The sequence below is a fragment of the Elaeis guineensis genome, chromosome 5 (genome assembly GCF_000442705.2).
Source record: "Elaeis guineensis isolate ETL-2024a chromosome 5, EG11, whole genome shotgun sequence".
Classification (NCBI taxonomy): Eukaryota; Viridiplantae; Streptophyta; class Magnoliopsida; order Arecales; family Arecaceae; genus Elaeis; species Elaeis guineensis.
The window spans coordinates 37,502,805-37,528,239 of record NC_025997.2 but is presented as its reverse complement, the minus strand read 5'-3'; the positions used below and the strand labels follow the sequence as shown (position 1 = coordinate 37,528,239).

The window sequence follows — 25,435 nt, the reverse complement described above, 5'->3', positions numbered from 1 at the left end:
CTATCTAGAGTCTATGCGATCACTGAGTACAGGGAGTCGAGGGTTCTATATGTTAGATGTATGCCCTAAAAGCCAATCAGATTGACGTATATTTATTCTAGGACATAATTTTATATTTGATATTTTTGATATTATTGGGTTATTAATTTCATTCATGTTATGTGTGTCTATGAATCATCCAAAAAATTAATAAGATGATGATACATATTCTCAAAAGTTGAGAATTTGAGGTATGTGTCATTGATGATTAATTCCTAAATTACTCTCAATTGATGGATCATAATGGGGATGGTGATTGATCTGGATAGATTAATATACAGATTGCTTTCCTTTTAGGATAGACGAGTCTCGAGTCTATAGTATGAAAATACTGGAGTGAGAGTGCAGGTGGTTGTTAGAGAATAAAGGTACCGAACGTGATCAATACAAAAAGTCACTTGGATGTCTACTCACTCATCAGTGATTTACTCGATGTTGCAGTAGTGTGATTAATTCTTTGATCTGTGGTACCTTGGCTATTCATAATAAAGTTGCTATAGTTTGACTATATATATACTTGGTCTCCTAGCCATATGGATCCTTGCGGTGCATGTTGGCTACAGTAAGTTTATTATAGGAATAGGATGTACACCTATAAGGAATCTATCGCTTTTAGCAGATAAGAAAGTTAGTCGTATGTGATTTATGAGACTAAGTTTAGAAGATCTTGATCAGGACATAGTGAATGATGGAAAAGAGTTTCATAGTTTTCACGATAGAAACTCGAGTCAAATAAATTTGATATATGATAGACGATGGGATTTGATAAGAAATTTCATAACCTCTATCTTGTTGGGACTCATAATAGAAAGATTGTATCATACGATAACTGCACCTAGAGGTTTATCTATTCTATTTTACTTGAATGTCACTACATGCTGCTGGGCATCACTACTAGATTGTGAGACTCATGAAAATTATTTTGACAGTCAATAATTCTCATTGAGTGAGTTAAAATTATTCTAATCTATTGAAAAGAGTTTCAATGATATTATTGGTGGAGATTATAATATTTCTCGCTATTAGACATAATAGAACTATAGGGTCACACATAAGAGATTGTGTCTGATCAAATGATTAGATTTAATTTAACATGTCAAGGAGTTGACATGATCAAATCCAAAAAGTAATTGGACTCTTTATGAGATAAGGATTTTGATTTGATCCAAGCCTATTCCTTATGAGATATGGATTTTAATTTGGTCAAAGTTCATACCTCCTGGAACTCTATCCTCAAAAGATGATTAACAAGAAGAAGGACTCCTTCCCATTAAATGGTACCCCACCTTTATTTAACTAAATTTCCTCATATTGGAGTGCACGCCCAAGGGTTGTTGTCATGGTGGAGTCCAAGTTGGAGAAGGACCCTTGTGCACTGCAAGGAGTCCTAACCTAGAAGGATTGCTAGCACTAATAATTCCTCATGCCTTCTAGTCTTTCATGCTCCCAACATCCTCACATTCTAACATGGATAAACATAGGATACACCTCTTCAAGAGAGGATTCCCTAACAAATATAACGTGAAAGAGTTTCACACCATATGAGATCAAGTCCTCATGCCCCTCTTTGGATAGACGCCCCCTCTTCATGCCTCCTCTCTCTCTTGTGCCCCCTCTCTTTCTTGCATGCCCAAAAGTTGGGCACATGGATCTATTCTTCTTACAGGCCCAAGAGTTGGGCACACGCCAAGGGAAGGAAAAGAAAAGAGAAGGTGCTGATTTTCTTAAGAAGAAAATCAAACAAGATTAGGTGCTGGATTTCATGATGATTTCTTTGAGAAAGAAATCAAGAAAGGGCTAGATTTTCTTGAGAAAAAAATCAAGATAGGCTTAGGATGGATCTTTTTAAGAAGAAAATCAAGCAAGGATCAAGAAGGATTCTTGATCTATTCGCATGCGATGTATGATTTTTGAAGAAAAAAGCTGAAATCCTTGAGAAAGATTTTCAGCAATTGTGAAAAAAAAAATCCACCATCAAAGAGGATCTCTATAAGAGAGCTAACATCCCGGTGAGATCGGATACTCTAATCAGATGATGACTTCGTATAGATGCCTGTAGAGGTCGGACACATGTGCGGCTTCAAAAGAAATCGAGAAGACATCCATGATTATCAAATTGTAGTGAAGAGCTACCCACACAAAGGTAAAGATCTCATCTTCTTTTTCTTAATCTTAATCTTAACAATTATGAGGGATCTGGAGTTGATTCGAGATGAGATCTCACGTTAATTAATCTAAAAATATAATTTTCTATTGCATTTATGGTCATAAAATTTATAATTTCCACTGTGCTAATCAACCCCAATTTCTAGCAGTGATATTAGAGCCACCCTTATATGTTTTAAGATTAGATTACTGATTTAAGTATCATGGGTCGTTTAACTAGATTTTATACATGAAAAATTCTGATCTTATTAGCTGATTTAATTAGCCAACATCGATGGTCGATAAGATCAGAAAATTATAGTGATAAGATCATATGATATTTAATCAGGTCTATGTTAAATGATCACCCTGATACTTAAATCTAAAATTTTTTGTTATGTATAAGATATATATGGTGATGATCATGAGATTGCGACCTCTTTATCTATCTCTATAATGTATTGTATTTATGGATCCTATGTATGTAAAATTATTTATTATTGAGTGCCTAAGAACATCATCAGAATTATGTAATTTGGAGTCCTACGTGTCTCATATGATAAGGGCTGTAATTATTTTTTCATGGTATGTATTATATGGGTCCTATTGTATTAATGATTGCACGTCAATGGTTGATCAATTGCAAGTCTATAGCACGAGGCAAGCATGGGTCGAGTCGAGTGATTGGTTTAAGCCTGATCAAGATGTTGATCACGATGAGATCAAGGATGGCTTCGGATCAATTCAAAGAGTTGAAGATAATCAAACTAATTGATGTGCTTGTGCTTGTACTCTGACCCATAGACCCCAATTCGGCTCAATGGCTCAAGCACGAATCCCTTAGATCCATGATCATCATCGATTTATTTTTTATGTTCATGCTTTATGGATTTTATTTGCATACGATGTAAATGATCATAATAAGAGACATAAATCAAAACTCTTAATAAATATTAAATCGAGCGATCTTTCATCATTATAGATGTACGGACGTCCTACTGGTATTAATTATTCTCGACTGGTCATAGTATTTCAATTGCATCAAAAAGATGCAATCATTCTATTAGTATGAGATACTGTAAGGTAAAAATAGGGTTGGGCCCAACAACTGTCAGGTGAGGGATCCAACGATGACTTTGTTTATGCATTGAATGGTGGATTTGACTTAACTAAGAAATGGAGCTAATAACTATTAGGTGAGCCTACATAACTTAGAGATCGATTATCATTGCAACATACTTAAGAAGTATTGAATAAGAGTTATCCACTCATTAATTTGCATCTCATCAATAACTATCAAGTGAGGTGCACGTAGATCGATGGTACCATAGTATCCACTTAAAATTTTAGTCGTGATGGATTTTTATTTCTCTACCCAAGGACTGTGAAAGATTCGAAAAAATAGTAGGAGGCATATTTATTTTTAAAAAAATAATAAAATAAATATTTCAAATCAAATATAAAAATCTAACTAGAATTTTTACTCTTTGTAAGAATAAAATATCAGCTTCTAACCCTCTAGCTCATGTACTTGAAACCAACTAATTAATCAAAATTAATTATAAAGATTGGCTTAGGAACATAAAATAGTTTTAAGTTCTAAGAAGTTAAGCTAAGTTTTTGATCAAGATATTCTCACATTATCAAACGGTCTGATAGTTGACCAAAGGGCAATCTGATCATGATTATTGTTTGACAATGATCAAGAACTTAGAGAAGCTTGAGAAGCTCAGTATATAATCACAAGTGGATTTGATTCTGCAGTCTCTTTCTTATTCATATGGATAGTTTATAGTAAACTACCATATGAATAAAATTAATTGCACCAAAGTCGAATTATTGATAACTGCTGAAAGGAGCCTTGAAGGGTTCAAGGTGCATAGTTCTCATTGTAGAGTAGACTACTTTTACCAATAGAAAGTCTAATTAGAAGAAGAAGAAGCCCATAAAGAAGTAGAAGGTCACTAGCAAGAAAAAGTGTTTCCATTGCAATGGCCATTGGAAAGGGAACAGTCCCACACACCTAGGATTCCTAAAGAACAAGAAGGATATGCCTTTACAAGATATGTCAGACTTGCTCATAGTGAGTGCCATAGGATCTAAGAGATCCAGAGTTGAGGTGGACTTAAAATATATATGGCACCTCATATTTGGTCATATTAGAAAGTATAGGATAAACACATTAGAGAAAGATGGGCTTCTTGGCTAATGTCTTATATCTAGTTTGTGAATCCTATCTTCAAAAAAAAATGGCCAAACAACCTCTTGTGGGATAAGAGGAGAGGACCATTGGGATACTTATCCTGGTATACTCTGATATGTGTAGCACATTCGATGTACAGGCCAAGGATTGTTATCTTTACTTCATTACTTTTATCGATGACTATTTGTGGTATGGAAATGTGTATGAGATATAAATTTAAAATTTTTGAAAAGTTCAAAGAATTTAGATATGAGGTAAAGAAGTAAATTGAAAAACTCTTTAAGATTCTTCGATCAGATTGAGGAGGTGTGCACCTTAGTGGGAGTTTCTAAATTATCTCAAAAAAAATAATATAGTCTCATAATGGACTCCTTCAGGAACACCTCAACTCATCGGAGTGTTGGAGTGGAGGAATCGAAACCTATTGGATATAGTTTGGTCCATAATGAGCTATACTGGTCTATTTTTATTTTTTTAGAGATATGCATTGTTTACTTCAATTTACTTATTGAATAGAATTTCCTATAAATCTATTCCTACCATGCCGTACAAGATGTGGTATGGTAAAAAATTAAGTCTTGGTCATCCCAAGATTTGGAGATGTCCGGCCTATATCAAGCGACTACAGGTGGACAAGTTAGAGGCTAGGTCCTATAGAACTCATTTTATTGGGTATCCTAAAGAGTCTATGGGATACTACTTTTATCTCTCAGAGGATCACAATGTAGTTGTGACCCAACATACTATCTTTTTGAAAAAATAGTTTATCCAAGGTAAAGATAGTGGAAGAAAAATTGAGCTCGAAGAGAGAGTCTCTGAAGAGCAATGAGTCATAAGACCTTCAGAACCTATTCATGTTGAGCGAGTACATGCACTTATTCTATCTTACAGATCAAATAGGATTTTTTATTCTCCTGAAAGATACTTAGATATTTTGACACAGAAAGTAAAAGAAATGTTCCTTATAGGAGATAGAAAAAATGAAGATGATCTCAAATCCTATAACAAGGCGATGTTAGACATTGACTCCAAGAAGTGACTAGAAGCAATGAAGTCAAGAGTTGACTCAATGCATTCCAACTGAGTTTGAATCTTAGTGGATCTACCAGCAGGTATAGTACCTATTGGATGCAAATAGATCTATAAAATAAAGATAGGTTTGAATGGATAGGTAGAGACCTATAAGGTAAGGCTCATGGCAAAAGGTTATAGTCAACGTGAAAGTATTGATTATCAAAAGATTTTTTTTGCGAAGACTTTTTTTGCCTATGGCTATGCTAAAGTCCATCTGAACAAAGCTTGCTATTATGGCATACCATGATGAGATCTAGTAGATGGATGTGAAAACTGCTTCCATGAATGGATATCTTGATAAAGATATCTATATGGAGCATGCTCTTGGTTTCATTTCTAGTAATGAAAGTCATAAGATATGCAAGCTGCAATAGACTGAAGCAAGTATCTCAGAGTTGCAATACTCATTTCATGAATGTGATCAAATTGTTTAATTTCATCAAGAATGAGGAGGAGCCATATTTTATAAGAAGGTCAGTGGGAGTACTGTCATATTTTTCATATTGTATATGGATGACATTCTCTAGATTGAGAATAATGTTTCCATATTGACTTTGGTTAAGGGTTGGTTATCTAAAAAATTCTCCATGAAAAATCTGTTGAAGAAAATATCTCAAGATTCGATCCATAATAAGACCAAAATGAGGTCCAAGATGATGAACAGAGTCCAAAGAGTCCAAGAATAATCCAAACGGAGTCCAGACAGAAGAGATACGCATGAGAGAAGATCAGAGCAGAAGGTACAGCCCACAGGCTGTCGGAGGGGACCCATGGGCCGATGCAGGCTGGTCGCAGAGCGAGCCAAGCTCAATGGCAGCATGGGTGCATGCAGGCTAGCCACAGGCATGCAGCCTAGGTGAACGCACGGCCCAGCATGTGGGCATGTGCAGGCTGGTCACGGGTGAGTTCCAGTGGGTGCACGTGGGGTGCAACCCTTGTCTTCACACGATCCATCGTGGACCATCAGTCCATGAGAGGAGTGGACCGTGATGCCATTTCCCCAGCATTTTTCATGGTCCATGGTGGACCAGAGACATTTCATGCGTATTTCTTGAGGTGTTTGCATGATCGGAAGGATGAGGTTGCATACAGGCTTGATGGACTTGATCTACATCTTGATCAGATGGTGGCAGTGATTCCCAGGTGTGATCTGATGCTGGGTGGCTTGTTTGGAATGATGTGAGGAGTCTGGATTCGCATAGAAATCTGATCTGCACTCGATCTCAGGCCTATAAACAAAGAGATCCTATGGTCAACAGAAAGTGGGCGGTTCGATAAATCCCTGAGCAGCAGCTGTAGACCAAGAGGAGCCGATAGAGAGCAGAAATATAGGGGTGCTTTAGGCAGACTGTCAGGCAACAAACAACGATCATTTCATGGATTCATGGGGTCTCCTAGAGAGAGAACTTTTATGAGAGACTGTTTCTTATTGAGAGAGAGAGATTGATGTATGAGGGTTGAGGGTGTGATCTCCTCTTGTAAATTCTTTTTTCTCATAGTGAAGCTTGCATTTCTCATGGAGGCGAGCCTTTTGGCTAATCTACGTATTTGATTGTATCTTTATTTTATTTTTTCTTTCTTCCTGCTTCAACGCATGGTATCGGATCCTGCACAACAAGTGGTATTAGAGCCAGGAGGTACTAGAGCATAGATTGTGGTGATGGTGATCAAGATTGAAGATAGAAAAGACAGGCTCAATTAAGATGGAGATCAACAGATTTGATGGAAAGAGCAATTTTTCTTTATGACAAGTGAGGGTGAAGGACGTGCTCATCCAGCATGGATTGATTGATGCTCTCTTATGCAAGGAGAAGCCAACTATAAAGGTGTAGGATTGGAGACGGCTCCAGATGCAGGTGGTGAGTATGATCCATTTGTACTTAACGGATGATGTGGTGATCCATGTACTTGATGAGACTTCTCCGATGGTGATGTGGTCAAAGTTTGAGGAGTTGTACATAAAGAAGTCCCTCACCAACACTCTCTTCCCCTGGAGGTAGTTCTACCAACTACGGATAATTAAGGGGCAGAGCATGCAGCAGCAACTCAGCTACTTTTAGAAGATCCCCATCGACCTCCTCAGTATTGGCGAGAAAGTTAAGGGGAAGATCAGGGTGTTGGTCTTGCTAGCATCATTTTTTCTTTCATATGAGTCCTTGTGACTACTCTTCTAGTGGAGAAGAGCACCATCAAGATGGATGAGGTCACTGCGATGATTCTTCAGATGAGGTTCTCAAAAAAGAGAATCCAGCTTCAAGCTCAAGCTGTGGTAGCTTAGCTTTGACAATTTTTAGAGGAGCAGGTGGCAGTAGATGAAGTGGTAGGAGATCATGAGGTGGGTGATCCAAATTTAGGATGAGAGATTTGAGTAAGATCAGATGTTACCAATGTGACTAGTTAGGGCATCTAGCTAGAAATTACCCACAATGAAGAGATCGGATGAGCACTACTATAGCAACGGCCAGTAGCAAGTCAGAAGATGATATCCTGATGATATCTGATGAGATATCTATTTTTTTTAGTAGTAAATTTTAGATTCTGCATACACCTATCATATATGTTACAAAGAGGAGCTATTTGACTCCCTAGAGAGCAGTGAGAGCACTATTTATTTGTCAAATGGATCGAGCTGTGCAATTAGAGGCATCAGGACGATCAGCTAGAGAATACATGATGGTGTGGTAAGGAGATTGAAGGAGATCCAATACACATCCAATTTCAGATAAAATCTTATCTCACTGAGTAGACTGGATTCAAATGGCTACAGAATGGTAGCTGATGATGGAATCCTGAAGGTTTTACATGGTGATAAAGTGATATTGGAGGAAAAAAAAGGGATGAGAAGATATTACGATTTGACAGAGAGCCCAATGTGAGATGGAGCTTCAAGAGCCAAGAGGAGCTCAGAGCGAGATGAAGCTCGAGGTGGAGGTGGATCGGGCATGAGATACGAGACTCGAGAGGATGAGAGGTGATATCGCAAGATGAGATTCTTATTGCCACAATAGATTACCCCGAATAGGTCTCAGGTCAAGAGGAGTATAGCATACAATAGAGATGGGATTGAGCAGCCTGGCTCGACTCCTATGTTTATCCATCCATGATCAACAGGCATTTGCCCCAGGATATGGGGGTAAGAAGATCCAAAAGCTCTTAGAGTTAGGAAGAGACCGAATATCAAATCGAGATGGAGATTGTTGAAAAAAATATCTCAAGATTCGATCCATAATAAGTCCAGAATGAGGTTTAGAATGACAAACGGAGTCTAACGAGCTCAAAAATAGCCCAAACAAATTCTAGATGGAAGAGATATGTGATGCATAGTCGTTGATAGCACCAAAAATAACTCTACTCACTACGTAGGTAGGATGAGTCGAGATCGTATCCTCAGGGACCTTGGGCTAAGTTGAGATTGCAAGGTAAAAGAAAGAAGCGTTGTTTTTGATTTAGAAAATAAATTATCTTAAAATTGAGGTAATTAAAAAATAAAGAGCTCGGGAGTTTTGAATTAATTTGCACTAGCAGAGTTGTATCTCTTTTTTAACTAAATAGATGTGATTAATCTTAGAAAAAATACCTATCTTTTCTCGGCACGCTCCGTACCCGTAGATCACGGTGCGTCTCCGAAAAGTACTAGGTAAACAACTCTTCTTTCCTCGGCACGTCCCGTATCCGTAGATCACGGCGCATCTCCGAAAAGTAAAATTTGTTCCTAATATTAATCTAACAAGAAAGCATAAATAAAAGCATATGAAAGGGAGCAAATAAAGAACTCATGACAATTTAAATAAAAAGCATAATCTTTATTGCATATAAAGAAATACGGAAAAGTTTAGAACAATAAACCATCTCTGTGTCGTTACAAAATTTTTTCTCCACTCCCGAGACTGCTAGCCTAGCTGCTCATGAAGTAGTCCCTTTCTATTCCTCTATGCAAGGCTCTAGAAGAATTTCTGGGCTCCCCCCCCCAATGAGAGTACAAAAGTCTTTTTATAGGTGTTAGGAGGGAGGAGTTTTACATGATTTTCCGATGTGGGACTAAAAAAATACAAATCTTTCAAAATATTTTTAAATATTATTTTTTTCCTTATTTTGAACTCGTCTGCCGTGCGCCCACACCCGCGCGATGCTGCACCCGTGCCCGCATCAGCGCCCGTCCCCGCATCCACGCCGCATCCCGTGTCCACACGTCCACACCGCGTCCACGCCGCGTCCCGTCCCGCACGTCCACACTGCGTCCCGCGTGTTCACGCGCGCCCACGAGCTCATGCTGCCCACATTCACGCGCACCCAGGGAAATTTAACGTGAACCAATCTTTTCACATACCAAAAAGAAACTTTTATTTCTTTACAATGATATTTATATCCTTTTGGATTCCTTGCATAGTATCTTCATTTTCTATAATACCGGATGCGTCTTTCTTTTATTTTAATTTTATTTTAAGTCCAAATTTTTTCAAACTTGAGTCTTTTTGATCTATGAATCGGACTCTTTGTATCGGCGATCATCTTTCCTGTAAAACATAAAAAGAAGCATCAAATTTTTAATAAATAAAATAAATTAAATATGATTTTTTGCTTTAAATGACTTAAATTAAGTGTTTATCACACCCCCCAACTTGAATTTTGCTCATCCTCGAGTAAAATAGATATATCAGCATTGTATACCGACTCGATTTTGAATCAAAAATTAGGTTAGGCATCCCAAAAGGTAGATGATACTTGGTCAGACCATTAAAGAGATATTTCATTGGATTATCAATTTGACCCAATTAGTGGTTGAGTATTAACTAAAGAAATTTCAGAGCTTTTCTTTCACCAACTCCCCACTTTACTCTTTAAATCCTCTAACTTAATGGGAAAGAGGTTTATTATCTTCTTGCAATTTAGTCTCCTTAATATATATATTATTATTATTATTATTACTTTTTTTTTTATTATATAACATTGCCTACCTTTTTATGCAAACCACAATGCTTACTTAGGCGAAAGGGCCCGGTTACTCAGTAGGAAACCATTTTTTTTTTTTTTTTTTTAAGGAGATTTTTTTTTTTTTTTGCATACCTCGATCTTTCCACCCAATTTCTCATGAAGCAGATTCTTTATTGAGATCAGTAAGAAGAGGGTTTGTAGAATCACTCCTAAAATTTGATCTAGTTTAAACCCTACCATTCATTGGGTTTTCTTAATAATTTATTCCTCAGTATCTCTAAAATTATCTTGACCGTTAATCATTCATTTATTAGGATGCCTAATAAAATTTGAATCCACAAAACTAATTATTTCTGACTATACTCGAGGATTTGATTAATTTCCTCCCCCCCCAAACTTAATCTACATTGTCCTCAATGAAGTAAGAAAGCAAAGAAAATAAAAGGAGAGAGTGCACCTGGGATAATTTTGCTTCGAAAGTTGAAGATAGCTTCATTGATTAATAGGCTCTTGTTCTAAATTCCTACAGCTGCGGTAAAGTAAAAAAAAATATGAAATCATTGGGTTGCCTCCCAACAAGCGCTAAGTTTTATGTCTTCAGCCAGACGTCAAGTTTATTAACAGACTCTTCCATACAGAGTGGTCCTTTATTCTTTAAAAAAAATGATGATCAGTTAAAACAAGATAGAAGAAATTTGGGTTGCCTCCCAAAAAGCGCTAAGTTTTACGTCTTCAGCCGGACGTCATATGCAATAAAACCAACAAAAGATGGGCAATGGCTCATACTTGATTGTCCATGGAGGAGTGGTTTTATCATGTGGTGTATCCAACAATATGTTAACTTCTTTCATATATCCCTTAAAGTCATACACTCCAAAGTGAGCCAAGCAAGTATCTAAGGGGTCTAGTGCTAGAATTATGGGTGTTGCATCTTCTATAATATCTTCTAGTGTATCTACTTCGAAGCAACTATCCATTGATGGTCCTTGGGAAGCACCAAACACATTCAGTCTTAGTTTCTTATTTTCAAATGATACGTCCATGACTCCTGTCCTACAATTAATGCATGCATTTGCCGTAGCTAGGAAGGGTCGTCCTAAGATAATGGGAATTTGTCTGGGGTTGCCACTTAATTCCATATCGAGAATCAGAAAATCAACTGGAAAGTAAAACTCATCTACCTTGACCAAGACATCCTCAAGCATTCCACATGGTTCCTTAATTGATCTGTCGGCTAACTACAGTGTGACTGATGTGGGTTTCAGTTCTCCGAATCCAAAAAATTCATACACCGAACTAGGTAAAAGATTCACCCTTGCCCCTAAATCCAGAAGAGCTTTTTCAATGTGATAATCTCCTATAACACAGGAAATGATGGGGGCTCCTGGGTCCTTAAGCTTCGGAGGAGTGGCATGCTGGAAGACAGAACTAGCCTGTTCAGTGAGACGTATTTTCTTTGGGATTTGTGATCTAGATTTACATTTTTGGGTGCACAAATCCTTCAAAAATTTGGCATAAGCAGGGACCTGTTTGATTGCGTCTAGAAGGAAAAGATTAATTTGGACTTGCTTAAACAATTCCAACATCTCATCAAGTTTTTCTCCCTTCTTATCTGCAGGAATAGGGGCTTTCAGGGCATCCGGAAATGGGGCTTTAGGCAAGTAAGATGTCTCCGGTGCAGTTGGTTCCTTCTCTATTTTCAGGTCCTCCTTGTTCTTGGGTGATTTGGATTCGGTTAGAGGTTTAGGGTCAGTCTCATTGGTTTTACTAGTGTGTTCAATGACCTTCCCACTTCTCAGAGTCATGATTGATTTGGCATGTTCAGAAAAAGCTTCTGGGGTATTATAACTCTCAATCACAAATTGCCCTCTTGGGTTGCTCTCGGGTTGGCTAGGTAATTTTTCTTCTTCCCTCCTACTGAATGCAGTCGCTAGTTGACCTATTTGGGTCTCTAGCTTAGCAATGGATTGTGTGTGGGAGTTAAGGATCTGAGTGTTGACTTCTAATCGTTCTAGTGCTTTCAGAACTTTTTTCTCAAAAGCTGAGCTGTGACTAGTAGTAGATGGTTGAGGAGCATTTTGAAATTGATGGTATGATCCATGCCTATATGTTGGATCCTGATATTGAGGTCGAGGTGTGGCAGGACCAACCACTGGTTGTGGTCTCCAGGAAAAATTTGGATGGTTTCTCCAGCCGGGGTTATAAGTGTTCGAATATGGATCGTTTCCTGGTCTGCGAGCTTGTTGGACTTGAGCTTGCTGAACCTGCTCGTGCACAAACTCAGGAAATTGAGGTGTGGCTGGGCATTCATTAACAAAATGGTTCGGACTTGCACACAATGCACAAACTTCTTGGATTGGATTAGGTGGAATCGGGGATTGTCCAGTATTTAGAAGACGATCTAATTTTTGGGACAGTTTATCTACCTTTTGATGGATATCTATGGCATTTCCTACTTCATATATTCCACCTCTTTTTGGGTTTAACATGGGTTTATCTCTAATAGAGGCAGACATATGATGTAATAAATTTTCACTTAAAATTTCAAACAGTTGCCATGCCTCATCCTCACTTTTCAGCATGAATATCCCACCGCATGATGCATCGACCATTTGTCGATGTCTTTCAGAGAGCCCATCATAAAAACATTGGATTAACTGCCACTTGGGTACAGCATGGTGGGGATATTTTCTAATAAGGTCTTTTAATCTCTCCCATATTTCATGAAACATTTCTCTATCTAATTGGGAAAAACTAGTTATGGCTTTCCTTATTTGATTAGTTTTTCCTATGAAAAAATATTTCTTGAGAAACTCTCCTTGCAGCTGGTCCCAGGTTGATATAGTCATGGAATCCAAAGTATGTAGCCAGTATTTGGCTTTGTCCTTAAGTGAAAAAGAGAATAATTTCAACCTAAGAGCATCATCAGAGAAGTTGTGAATTTTGACAGTTGAGCATATTTCAAAAAATTCTTCAAGATGTTTATAAGGGTCCTCATTACTAAGTCCATAAAATGAAGGTAACATTTGGATTATACTAGACTTAATTTCATATTGAGTGGCCTCCACAGGGGACACTTGAATACAAGGAGAGTAGGTATATGTGGAAGGAGTAAAGTACTCCTTCAATTGCTTGGGTGGATCATTCTCCTGATTTCGATCCATATTTTTACGTCTGTTGGCTCTAAAGGTTCTTTCTATTTCTGGATCAAAAGGTTGGATTCTGGTTGTAACGATCTACGGCCAAGCATACACCTTACAATTATACTGTAGAGCAAACACAAAATTTTTTTTTTTTATAATATATATTAATAAAGTGAGAAAAGAATGAAGAAAATCTAAAGAGAAGAACCTAAGAATCTTAAATCTATGAAAAGAGAGAAATTAGTTATTGTTTAGATGTTAATTGCAATCAACTTAAACAATCATAGACTCTCTATCCTAAGGTTAACTTAGATCTAGACAGCTCCTAACTTTCAAGACCGCCTTTGAGCACTCCAAGCTCAAGACTGACTAACTGACTCGGCCAGATAAGTGTAAGATGTGGGAGGTTCCCTGCTCGTTGCTTTCCTTAGACACCAACTAAGTTGGCCAGGTCAGTCAACGGAACCAATTGAAAACCACTTTCTTTAACCACTTGCCTTAGACACCGAGCAATTAACCAATCCGCACTCGGTTCAACTCTAGAGCTTTCTTATCCTATTGAGCTTGAAATTCTTAGGGCTGACATCTAGTTGATTTTAAATTAAGGTCTAGGTTATGCAAATGCAAGGGAGTGATTTGTGGGCCAAGGAAGGGTGATCAAATCTCCACCTTATCTGGTTAATGGGTTATTGCCCTTAAGATTAATTATGGAGATGCAATGCAAAGAAACAAGGTGTCCAATCAAGTTAGAAATTTTTATATTTGAGGTTACGCTGTTTTAGTTAAGTGTTATGAAATGTCAGTGGTTTTTTTTTTTTTATAATTTTATCTTTTGATATATTTTTTAAATTTTTTTTTTTTTAGTTTTGCAAGAAAATAAATTTAAGTGATTAAGTCTAAAAAGCAATAAATCACTGGGCTATAAAAAGTATCAAATTATTCTAAGCAGCAAAATTCTTAAGTAGTAAATTAGTTATGCAAGGTAATTCTGTAATTATGCAAATAAGATTATCTAGCTAGAAAGCACTGAAAAAAAATTTTAAAATGAGAAATAAAAACTGAAAAGTATTTTTTTTTTAAAAAAAAAAATTTTTTTCAATTTTTTTTTTATTCAACCGTGCCAAGATCTCCGATAATGGCGCCAAAATTTGATGCGTAGTCGTTGATAGCACCAAAAATAACTCTACTCACTACGTAGGTAGGATGAGTCGAGATCGTATCCTCAGGGACCTTGGGCTAAGTTGAGATTGCAAGGTAAAAGAAAGAAGCGTTGTTTTTTATTTAAAAAATAAATTATCTTAAAATTGAGATAATTAAAAAATAAAGAGCTCGGGAGTTTTGAATTAATTTGCACTAGCAGAGTTGTATCTCTTTTTTAACTAAATAGATGTGATTAATCTTAGAAAAAATATCTGTCTTTTCTCGGCACGCTCCGTACCCGTAGATCACGGTGCGTCTCCAAAAAGTACTAGGTAAACAACTCTTCTTTCCTCGGTACGCCCCGTATCCGTAGATCACGGTGTATCTCCGGAAAGTAAAAGTTGTTCCTAATATTAATCTAACAAGAAAGCATAAATAAAAGTATATGAAAGGGAGCAAATAAAGAACTCATGACAATTTAAATAAAAAGCATAATCTTTATTGCATATAAAGAAATACAGAAAAGTTTAGAACAATAAACCATCTCTGTGTCATTACAAAATTTCTTCTCCACTTCCGAGACTGCTAGCCTAGCTGCTCATGAAGTAGTCCCTTTCTATTCCTCTATGCAAGGCTCTAGAAGAATTTCTGGGCTCCCCCCCAATGAGAGTACAAAAGTCTTTTTATAGGTGTTAGGAGGGAGGAGTTTTACATGATTTTTCGATGTGGGACTAAAAAAATACAAATCTTTCAAAATATTTTTAAATATTATTTTTTTCCTTATTTTGAACTCGTCTGCCGTGCGCCCACACCCGTGCAATGCTGCACCCGTGCCCGCGTTAGCGCCCGTCCCCGCATCCACGCCGCATCCCGCGTCCACACATCCACACCGCGTCCACGCCGCGTCCCGTCCCGCACGTCCACGCCGCGTCCCGCGTGTTCACGCACGCCCAAGAGCTCATGCTGCCCACATTCACGCGCGCCCAGGGAAATTTAACGTGAACCAATCTTTTCACATACCAAAAAGAAACTTTTGTTTCTTTACAATGACATTTATATCCTTTTGGATTTCTTGCATAGTATCTTCATTTTCTATAATACCGGATGCATCTTTCTTTTATTTTAATTTTATTTTAAGTCCAAATTTTTTCAAACTTGAGTCTTTTTGATCTATGAATCGGACTCTTTGTATCGGCGATCATCTTTCCTGTAAAACATAAAAAGAAGAATCAAATTCTTAATAAATAAAATAAATTAAATATGATTTTCTGCTTTAAATGACTTAAATTAAGTGTTTATCAATATGAGTGAGAGAAGATCGAAGCAGAAGGTACGGCCCATGGGCTAGTGCTGGCCAGTGGCGAAGCAAGCCAAACCCAATAGCAGTGCAGGTGCGTGTGGGCCGGCCACGGGTGCACGGCCCAAGCAACCACATGGCTGCACGCGGGCCGACTACGCGCGATGCCCAGAGAGAGTGCATGGGGTGCGGCCCATGTCTTCATGCAGTCCATTACAGACCGTCAGTCCATGAGAGGAGTGGACCATGGTGCCATTTTCCCTATGTTTCTCATGGTCCACGATGGACTAGAGATGTTTCACGCACATTTCTTGAGGTGTTTGGGCAATCAGATGGATGAGGTTCCATGTGGGCTTGATGGGCTCGATCTACATCTTAATCGAACAGTGGTGGTGATTCCTGGGTGTGATTTGATGCTAGTGTTTGGATGATGCGAGGAGTCGGATTCATGTAGGATCCGATCTATAGTTGATCTGAAGCCTATAACTAGAGAGCTTCTGTGGTCAACAAAAAGTGGGCAATTCGGTAGATCCCTGAGCAACAGCAGCAGACCGAGAGGAGCCGACAGAGAGTAGAAGTATAGAGGTGTTTCAGGCAGACTGTCAGGCAATGGACAGCAATCGTTTCAGGGGTTTAGGGGGTCTCCTAGAGAGAGAGCTTTTGTGAGGGAGTGCTTCTTGTTGAGAGAGAGGGATTGATGTACGAGGGTTGAGGATGTGATCTCCTCTTGTAATTTTTTTTTTCTTATAGTGAAGCTTGCATGCTCTATAAAGATGAGCCTTTTGGCTGATCTACGTATTTGATTATGTTCTTCTTTTATTTTTTCTTTCTTTCTGTTACAATGTATGGTACCGAATCTTGCACAACAAGACCTTAAGGAAGGCATCCTACATCCTGGGAATAAAGGTCTATGAGATAGATCTAAAGGATGCTAAGGCTTTTTCATAAAAGATGTACATAGAGGAGCTGCCAAAGAGGTTCAGCATGAAAAACTCGAAGAGGAGATTGCTATCCCTCAGGCATAGAATTTATATCTCCAAGAAGATGTATCCTAGTATACCTAAGAAGATTCAGTGCATAAGCAAAATCTCTTATGCTTCAGTTATAGAGAGCTTCATATATACCATGCTATGTACATGACCTGATATAGTCCTTACTGTGAGTGTCATGAGTAGATATTAGTTGGATCCAGACTAGGAGCATTGGATAGCTGTGAAAAATATTTTAATTAGGTGCTTAAGAAGGACTAAGGATATGTTCTTGATATTGGAAGAAGGATCAAAATTAAGGGTACAAAGATTCACAGATTCAAACCTTATGTCTGATGTTGATAATAAAAAGTCTACATCGGGATGTATTTTCTTATGCAATGGAGGTTTGGTTAATTAAAAGAGTTTCAAATAACCTATCATTATAGATTTTATTATAGAAGCTGAGTACATCGCCGCTTTTGTAGCTATTAAAGAAGCCTTCTGATTTAAGGAGTTTGATATAGATCTCAATGTAATGTCATCAAATGTCATAACATTGTATTATAACAATAATGGTGCCATAGCTCTAGCTAAAGAGCCTAGATCTCATCAGATATCCTAGCACATAAAGTGACCATTTCATATTATTCACGACTATCTCGAGAAGAGCTAGATTAAGGTGCAGAGACTAGACTCTACTGATAATATGATAGACTCCACTAACTAAAGTATTTGGTCAGCTAAAAACTAAAGCACATCTAGAGAAGATGAGGCTTAAGTATGTGGCTGATTGATTTTAGTGCAAATGAAAGATTGTTAGATGTATATCTTAAAAGTCAATCAGACTAATACATATTTATCCTAGGATATAATTTTATATTTAATATTTTTAATATTATTGGGTTATTAATTTTATTCATGTTATGTGTGTCTACGAATCGTCCAAGGAATTAATAAAATGATGACACATATTCTCAAGAGTTGAGAATTTGAGGTATGTACCATTGATAATTAATTTCTAAATTATTCTTGATCAATGGATCATCATGAGGATGGTGATTAATCCAGATAGATTGATGTACAGATTGCTTTTCTTTTAGGATAGATAAGTCTCGAGTTTATAGTATGGGGATACTAGAGTGAGAGTGCATGTGGTTGTTAGAAAACAAAGGTATCGAGCTTGAGTAATACGAGTCACTTAGATGTTTACTCATTCGTTAGTGACTTGCTCGATGTTGCAGTAGTATGACTAGTCCTTTAACCTATGATGCCTTGGCTATTCATAATGTGATTGCTATAGTTTGACTGCATATACACTTGGTCTCCAAGCCATATGGGTCCTTGCGGTGCATGTTGGCTACAATAGGTTCATTGTAGGAAAAGAGTGTGCACCTATAAAGAATCTATCATCCTTGATAGATATGGAAGTTAGTCGTATGTGATTTATGAGATCGAGTTTAAAAAATCTTAGCCAGGACAAAGTGAATGATAGAAAAGAGTTTTCATAGTTTTCACGATAGAAACTCGAGTCAAATAAATTTGATATATGACAAACGATGGAGTTTGATGAGAAATTTTATAACCTCCATCTTATTGAAACTCGTGATAGAATGATTATATCATATGGTAACTACAGCTAGAGATTCATCTATTCTATTCTGTTAGAATACCACTATATGCTGCTAGGCATCACTGATGGATTGTGAGACTCATAAGAATTATTTTGATGGTCAATAATTCTTATTGAGTGAGTTAGAATTGTTTCAATCTGTTGAAAGGAGTTTTAATGATATGATTGATGCTGCTAGGCATCATTGATGAATTGTGAGACTCATAAGAATTATTTTGATGGTCAATAATTCTTATTGAGTGAGTTGGAATTATTTCAATCTATTGAAAGGAGTTTCAATGATATATTGATGAAGATCACAATATTTTTCACTACTAGACAAAATAGAACCTATAGAGTCACACACAAGAAGTTGTGTTTAATCAAATGATTGGATTTAATTTGATATGTAAAAGAGTTGACATGATCAAATCCAAAAGGCAATTGGACTCCTTATAAAATAAGGATTTTGATTTGGTCCAAGCCTATTCCTTATGAGATAAGGATATTAATTTGATCAAAGTTTATGCCTCCTGGGACTCTATCCTCAAAAGGAGATTAACAAGCAAGACTCCTTCCCATTAGATGACATCCCACCTTTATTTCACACTGAATTTCCTCATATTGGAGTGCACGCCCAAGGGTTAATGTTGGCGTGGTGGAGTCCAAGTTGGAGAAGAACTCTTACACGCCCCAAGGAGTCCTAACCTAGAAGGATTCCTAGCGCCAATAATTCCTCATGCCTTCTAGTCTTTCACGTGCCCAACATCCTCACATTTTAACATGGATAAACATGGGATGCACCTCTTCAAGAGAGGATGCCCTAACAAATATAACGTGAAAGAGTTTCATGCCATATGAGATCAAGTCCTCATGCCTCTCTTTGGATAGATGGCCCCTCTTCATGCCTCCTCTCTCTCTTGCACCCCCTCTCTTTCTTGCATGCCCAAAAGTTGGCACATGGATGTATTCTTCTTGCAGGCCCAAGAGTTGGGCACATGCCAAGGGAAGAGAAAGAAAAGAGAAGGTGCTGATTTTTTTGAAAAGAAAATCAAAGAAGGCTAGGTGCTGAATTTCATGATGATTTCTTTGAGAAAGAAATCAAGAAAGGGCTGGATTTTTTTGAGTAGAAAATCAAGATAGGCTTAGGATGGATCTCTTTGAGAAGAAAATTAAGAAGGATCAAGAAGGGTTCTTGACATATTCGCATGCGATGCATGATCCTTGAAGAAAAAAGCTAAAATCCTTAAAATGGATCTTTAGCAATTGAGAAAAAATAAATTCACCATTAAAGAGGAACTCTACAAGGGAGCTAGCATCCCGGTGACATTGGATACTCTAATTAGATGATGATTCATGTGGATACCTGTAGAGATAGAATACATGTGCAGTTTTAAAAAGAACCGAGAAGACATCCATGATCATCGATTGCAGTGAAGAGCTATCAGCACAAAGGTGAAGAGCTATCAGCACAAAGGTGAAGATCTCATCTTCCTTTTCTTAATCTTAATCTTAACAACTATGAGGAATCCAATGTTGATTCAAGATGAGATCTCACATTAATTAATCTGAAAATATAATTTTCTATCGTATTTATTATCATAATTTTTTTTAATTTTCACTATGTTAATCAACCCCAGTTTCTAACACTATGGTCTGAGATATCCAGAATGCTTTCACAGGGTATGCCTTCTCTCATTGCTGGAGATTTCAACTTCATTATGGGGTCCTATGAGAAGTGGGGCAGTAGACAGTCGAAGAACAACATTGAATCTAGAGAATTCAAAGAATTTATTAGCAATGTGGGTTTGATTGATTTTGGCTACTCAGGGCCTTGATTCACGTGGTGCAACAACTGACAAGGGATGGCTTGGGTCTAGGAAAGGATTGACAGGGTGCTTACTTCAGCTGAATGGCTTCATTGTTTCTTGGGGCATCAGTTCCAGCAACTCCCAAGGATTGCCTTAGATCACTGTCCGATCTTCATCACTATGGATGGCTTACGCATACCTAGGGGCTCATTTTGTTTCGAGAAGTTTTGGACATTCTACCCAAGGTCATGGGACCTGATTCGAGAGGTGTGCAGGATGCTGATCCATGAAGATGCAAGGTATCGAGTGACCCAAAGGTTGGAGTTAGCCAGATGCAGACTTCTCCAATGGAACTGTCTCGAGGTGGGAGACATTTTCAGGCATATTAAGGGGGTGAACGCAGACATTGTAGAGCTATAGATGAGGAAGGATCAAGAGGGGAGTTTCCAAGAGCCTAACTTGAGGGAGCTCTGTCATAAACTGTCTGTGCACCATTCATTACTCGGACAGTAAGAGACTTTGTGGAGGTAGAAATCTAAGATACAGTAGATCAAAGAGGATGACTGTAATACTAAATTCTTTCACTAGTCCACTATGAGTCGGAGATCTACCAATCGAATCAGGTAGTTATGGATGAGTGACGGCAAAGTTGTGGATGATAGTGAGGAAATCAGGGAGCAGATCTTTCACTTCTTCAGGGATCATTAGATGATGTTTTTAGGTAGTGATTTTCCTCTATAGAAGGCTCACCCTGTGACCAATGTCTCGTGTTCGGAGAATGAGGCCCTATCTTGTCCGATGTTTGTCGAGGAGGTGCGTGGGGCTCTTTGGTCTCTCGAAGAGGATAAGGCTTCGAGACCAGATGATTTTTTTCCAATCTTTTTCAATTGATATTGACCTATTGTCAGAGGAGAGGTGGTATAGTTGGTCTTCCAATTGAGACATTCCAGAGGAGTGGAAGAAGATGTTGGTCACTCTTATCTCAAAGTGACCTAATATGTCGATCCTGGGGTATTTCAAGTTGATCAATCTCTACACTACCCTCTATAAGGTATGTGTCAGAGTCTAGGTTGGTCGTTTGAAGCTAATTATGCCTCATTTGATCAATTCAGAGTAGGATGCTTTTATTAGTGGTCGATGCATTACCGACAATGTCCTGCTTACCCAGGAGTTTATGCATGTCTTTAACGAGCACCTGGGTGCCACAGCCTTATGGCAATCAAGTGGGATATGCAGCAGATGTATGATCAGATGAGCTGGCAGTTCCTTCGACGGATGCTTCAAGAGTTTCATTTTCAGGAGAGATGGATTGACTGGGTCATAGACTGTGAGGAGGCCCTGAGCTTTGCTATTTTGATCAATAGTATCCCGACAGGGTACTTCCATTCCTTAATCAATCTCCGCAAAAGGTTGCCCTGTCTCTCCTTACCTATTCATTTTGTTTGCTGATGCCTTGTCCCAAGCATTAAGGGCAGCTGTTCAGGAGTCGATGTTGGAGCCTTATTGGCTCGCTGTTGGGGTTCAGCTGCTCTCACATCTTTTTTTTTGTAGATGACTGCCTCCTCATTGGATGAACCTCAATTTAGAATGCAAGATGCTTTGCATCCATTATCAAGGCATATTGTCGGGCCTCGAAACAGCTAGTGAACCTACAGAAATTCACTATTATTTTCAGCCCCAGGATGAAGATGCAGGTGAAGCAGACGATTCAAGAGAGTCTAAGGATGCAGGAGCAGATTAGGATCTTGACCTATCTGGATGTTTCCATTATGGGGCATCGACGTCGGAGGGCTGATTGTAGATCTATGGAGCAGCAGGTCTAGGATTGCCTTGAGGGGTGGCAAGCTAACGCTCTCTTCATGATGGGTAGGATGATTTTTATGGGGTCAGTGCTCAGCTCCATCTCGATGTACCTACTGACAAACACTATAGTGTCGACTTCCTATCTCAGAGGGTTGGAGAAGCAATTCTGAAGCTTCTTATGGGGGTTGGAGCATGATGGAAGTGGGGTCCACCTTAGGAGATGATTTGCTAGTCTGTGAGGGATGGAGGTCTGGGGATTCAGTCTTTGTTGATCAAGAGGGATGGTGATGAGGGTCCGGTATGGGGTGTGGAGTCAAGGATCCTAGATCCAAACCCCCCCGGGGCTGCTCCTTCTTTTGGAAGGAGATTTGCACTCATGGGCCTGCTGTTCTAGCTCAGGTCAGATGGTTGACTGGGGATGGGATTTCAATGAATGTAACTTAGGATGCCTGGATTTTTAGCCTTCCTCTCTCTCACTAGCCAACTTTTGTTAGTACTAAGGTGGATGGTGATCTGCATGCCCGTGATTTGATTGCTGCTGATGGTGGAGGTTGGAGAGCTCAGGACATTTTTCATCTATTTGGGAGACCTCTTACTGATTGGATTCTAGCCATCCCAATTTCTGTTCATCGTACCTAAGACTTGAGGGTGTGGGGTCAATCTTGTTGCCCTATAGTCCCCTTGAGGGAGTTGTCTGAGATGTGTAGACCGACGTCGGATAGGAGGATCAAGGCTACTTAGATTTGAAAAGCGGCCATCCATCCTAGAGTAAGGCTCTTTCTTTGGAAGCTTGCTTGGAATCGGCTCCTAACTCATACGCTTCTCAAGGATAGGGGTATGGGGCTTTCAGTCTTGTGCTCTGTGTGCAGATTGGAGGATGAGTCCATGGCGCATGTCATTCTACACTGCCATAGAGCGAGATTGATCTGAAGGTGCACGGGCGGGCAGCCTTAAGAGATGAGGGGTGATTCTTGGCTGGAGCCCTTTCTAAGCATGGTCCAATAGAGTATGACTAAGAGGACGACCTCCACTTGGGAGAGTTAAATGGTTTATATCGCTTATCAAATTTGACTTTTCAGAAACAGCTTAGTCTTATTAAGCCTTCAGTCTCAGATGCAGAGCTGCATGCCGTTTGGACAGGCATAATCTATGCTAGATAGGAGCTGCGGATAGAGAGGATTTTCATTAAGAGTGATTCTGCTATTGTCATTGGCTGGATCTGGGGCAACTCAAAACAGCTGGAGGCACATCCTCTCCTTCATGATATCTGGGCCATGCTTCATCACTCTACTGCAATGTATATATATGTATACATGTATATATATATATGTATATATGTATATATATATACATATATATGTATATATATATGTATATGTATATATATCTATATACATATATATGTATATATATGTATATATATCTATATACATAAAATATTTTCAAAATATAGCTGTCCAAAAACTATTTCCGAAACTACGGTTTGGATACTACGTAGGCTAAATTCACAGGTCGAACCAACGATTTTTGAGTCCAGTTGGACATTTTCCGGTGCTGAATGGGAGTGGCAGATTTGATTTGAAAATATGGGTTGAACCCACGAGTTGAAAGAAGGCCAACCCCTCCATTCAGCTTTGATATATTTATAGTGAGTACAGCTTTGATATGCACCAATGCTAATGCCAAAGTAATGCAGTACCAGGTATGATGATGCTAGTCTTAGCAAGTGGATCATGAAATGGAGGTATACCCCAAGGCAGGATAAACTTTTAAGTTTTAACCCTAGTAATCAATCCTGACCCCCATGTATTTGATTGGGATCACGAGAGAAAAGATAAATAAAATTAGAAAGGTGGATAACTTCCATCTACAATTTGATTCAAAAAATTTTAAATAGGATAGATGAAAAGAAAAGATTATCCATCTATTTGGACCCATCATTTTGCATTCTTCCAAATTAGAAAATGCGAGGGAGAATAAGTAGAGTATGTGAGGAGTGGATTTTTATATTGACAAAATTATTCCTTATTAGCTTTTTGACAAATTCTTAACACTTCTTTATTTTTTATTTATTTTATTTATTTATATTTTTTATTTTATCTATATTATTTATTCTATACTATTACATTTATTATCAATTATTTTAATTTCAACACATAATTTTCATAATCAACAGTAAATAATTAAAATTATTTTTTATTTTTTAATTTATATGCACTATATTTTTTAATCAACAGTAAAGAAAGCAGCGCGCGCCTCAGATCAAAGAAGATCAAATCCTTGGGGCTGGAGGAGAGACATCACTCAAGTCTGAAGATGTTTTATATATCAACAGTCTCATAGCTAATGATGTCCTGGATATTGCACAAAAATGTGGTCTTCTTTTCAGTGATGCAAATGACAAGGTTCTGACAAAGATTAAGAAGATGGAGTTCTCCAGAAACAATGGAATTCAGACATCTAATAACTAATCCTGGTAATACTTTCGGTTCTGTATTTTGGGTGAAGCAAAAATTAGTTCCTCCGAGTCTTGTCTCTTTTGCTCCAATCTCCTGGATAAGAAATTCTTTTGGCTTTTGGGAAAGGAATTCAGTGGAGGGCATCAATATTGCAATACAGCCATGTGTACTCCCCTCCTCTCCTCCCCCTGTACACTCCTGCCCTTCAGTAAATTCAGTCAGAATTTCTTGACTCCCACCATCTCCCGAAACCATGTCTTGGTAATGACAGCGTTCTTCTTGACTTCGACTAGGGAGTTTGAGCTTTCTCTGTCGTGGCAATCTTATCTTGGAATATAAGAGGAATTGGGAAGCTGTCAAAATGGCAGCTCCTTAGAGACAACATCAAGCAAGCTAAGTGTAAGGTGATTTGTTTCCAGGAGACCAAAGCACAAAGTCTCTCCCACTCGATTGTTGCCTCAGCATATGGGAATCTAATTGATTCATGGCTAGTCGTGGAGGCGCAAGGATCATCAGGAGGAATTTTTACAGGATGGAATTCCAATGAAATTTTTGGGTCATTGTTCCACAAAGGGCGCTTCTCAATTAACACCTTGCATTCTCTTCCTCATCAGCATGATTGCAAATGGCTTCTCTCTAATGTTTATGGGCCAGTGGATTCGAGTTTAAAATCGAGCTTCTTGGTTGAGCTATCAGCTGTAAGAGCCACCTGAAACGGCCCTTGGGTGATCCTCGATGATTTTAATCTCACTCGCTTCTCCTCTGAAAAGAAGGGATCCTCAAGCAGGGACACGACTTCTGCTGTGTTC

The 25,435-nt window shown here is 38.4% G+C and overlaps 1 non-coding gene across 1 annotated transcript; it reads left to right on the top strand.

The window, feature by feature from the left end:
• The first annotated feature begins 13,064 nt into the window (after positions 1-13,064).
• On the top strand, positions 13,065-13,170 carry LOC140858300 (small nucleolar RNA R71). Its single transcript, XR_012141866.1, has one exon. It is a non-coding gene; the product is annotated as a small nucleolar RNA R71 (small nucleolar RNA).
• Positions 13,171-25,435: the final 12,265 nt, after the last annotated feature.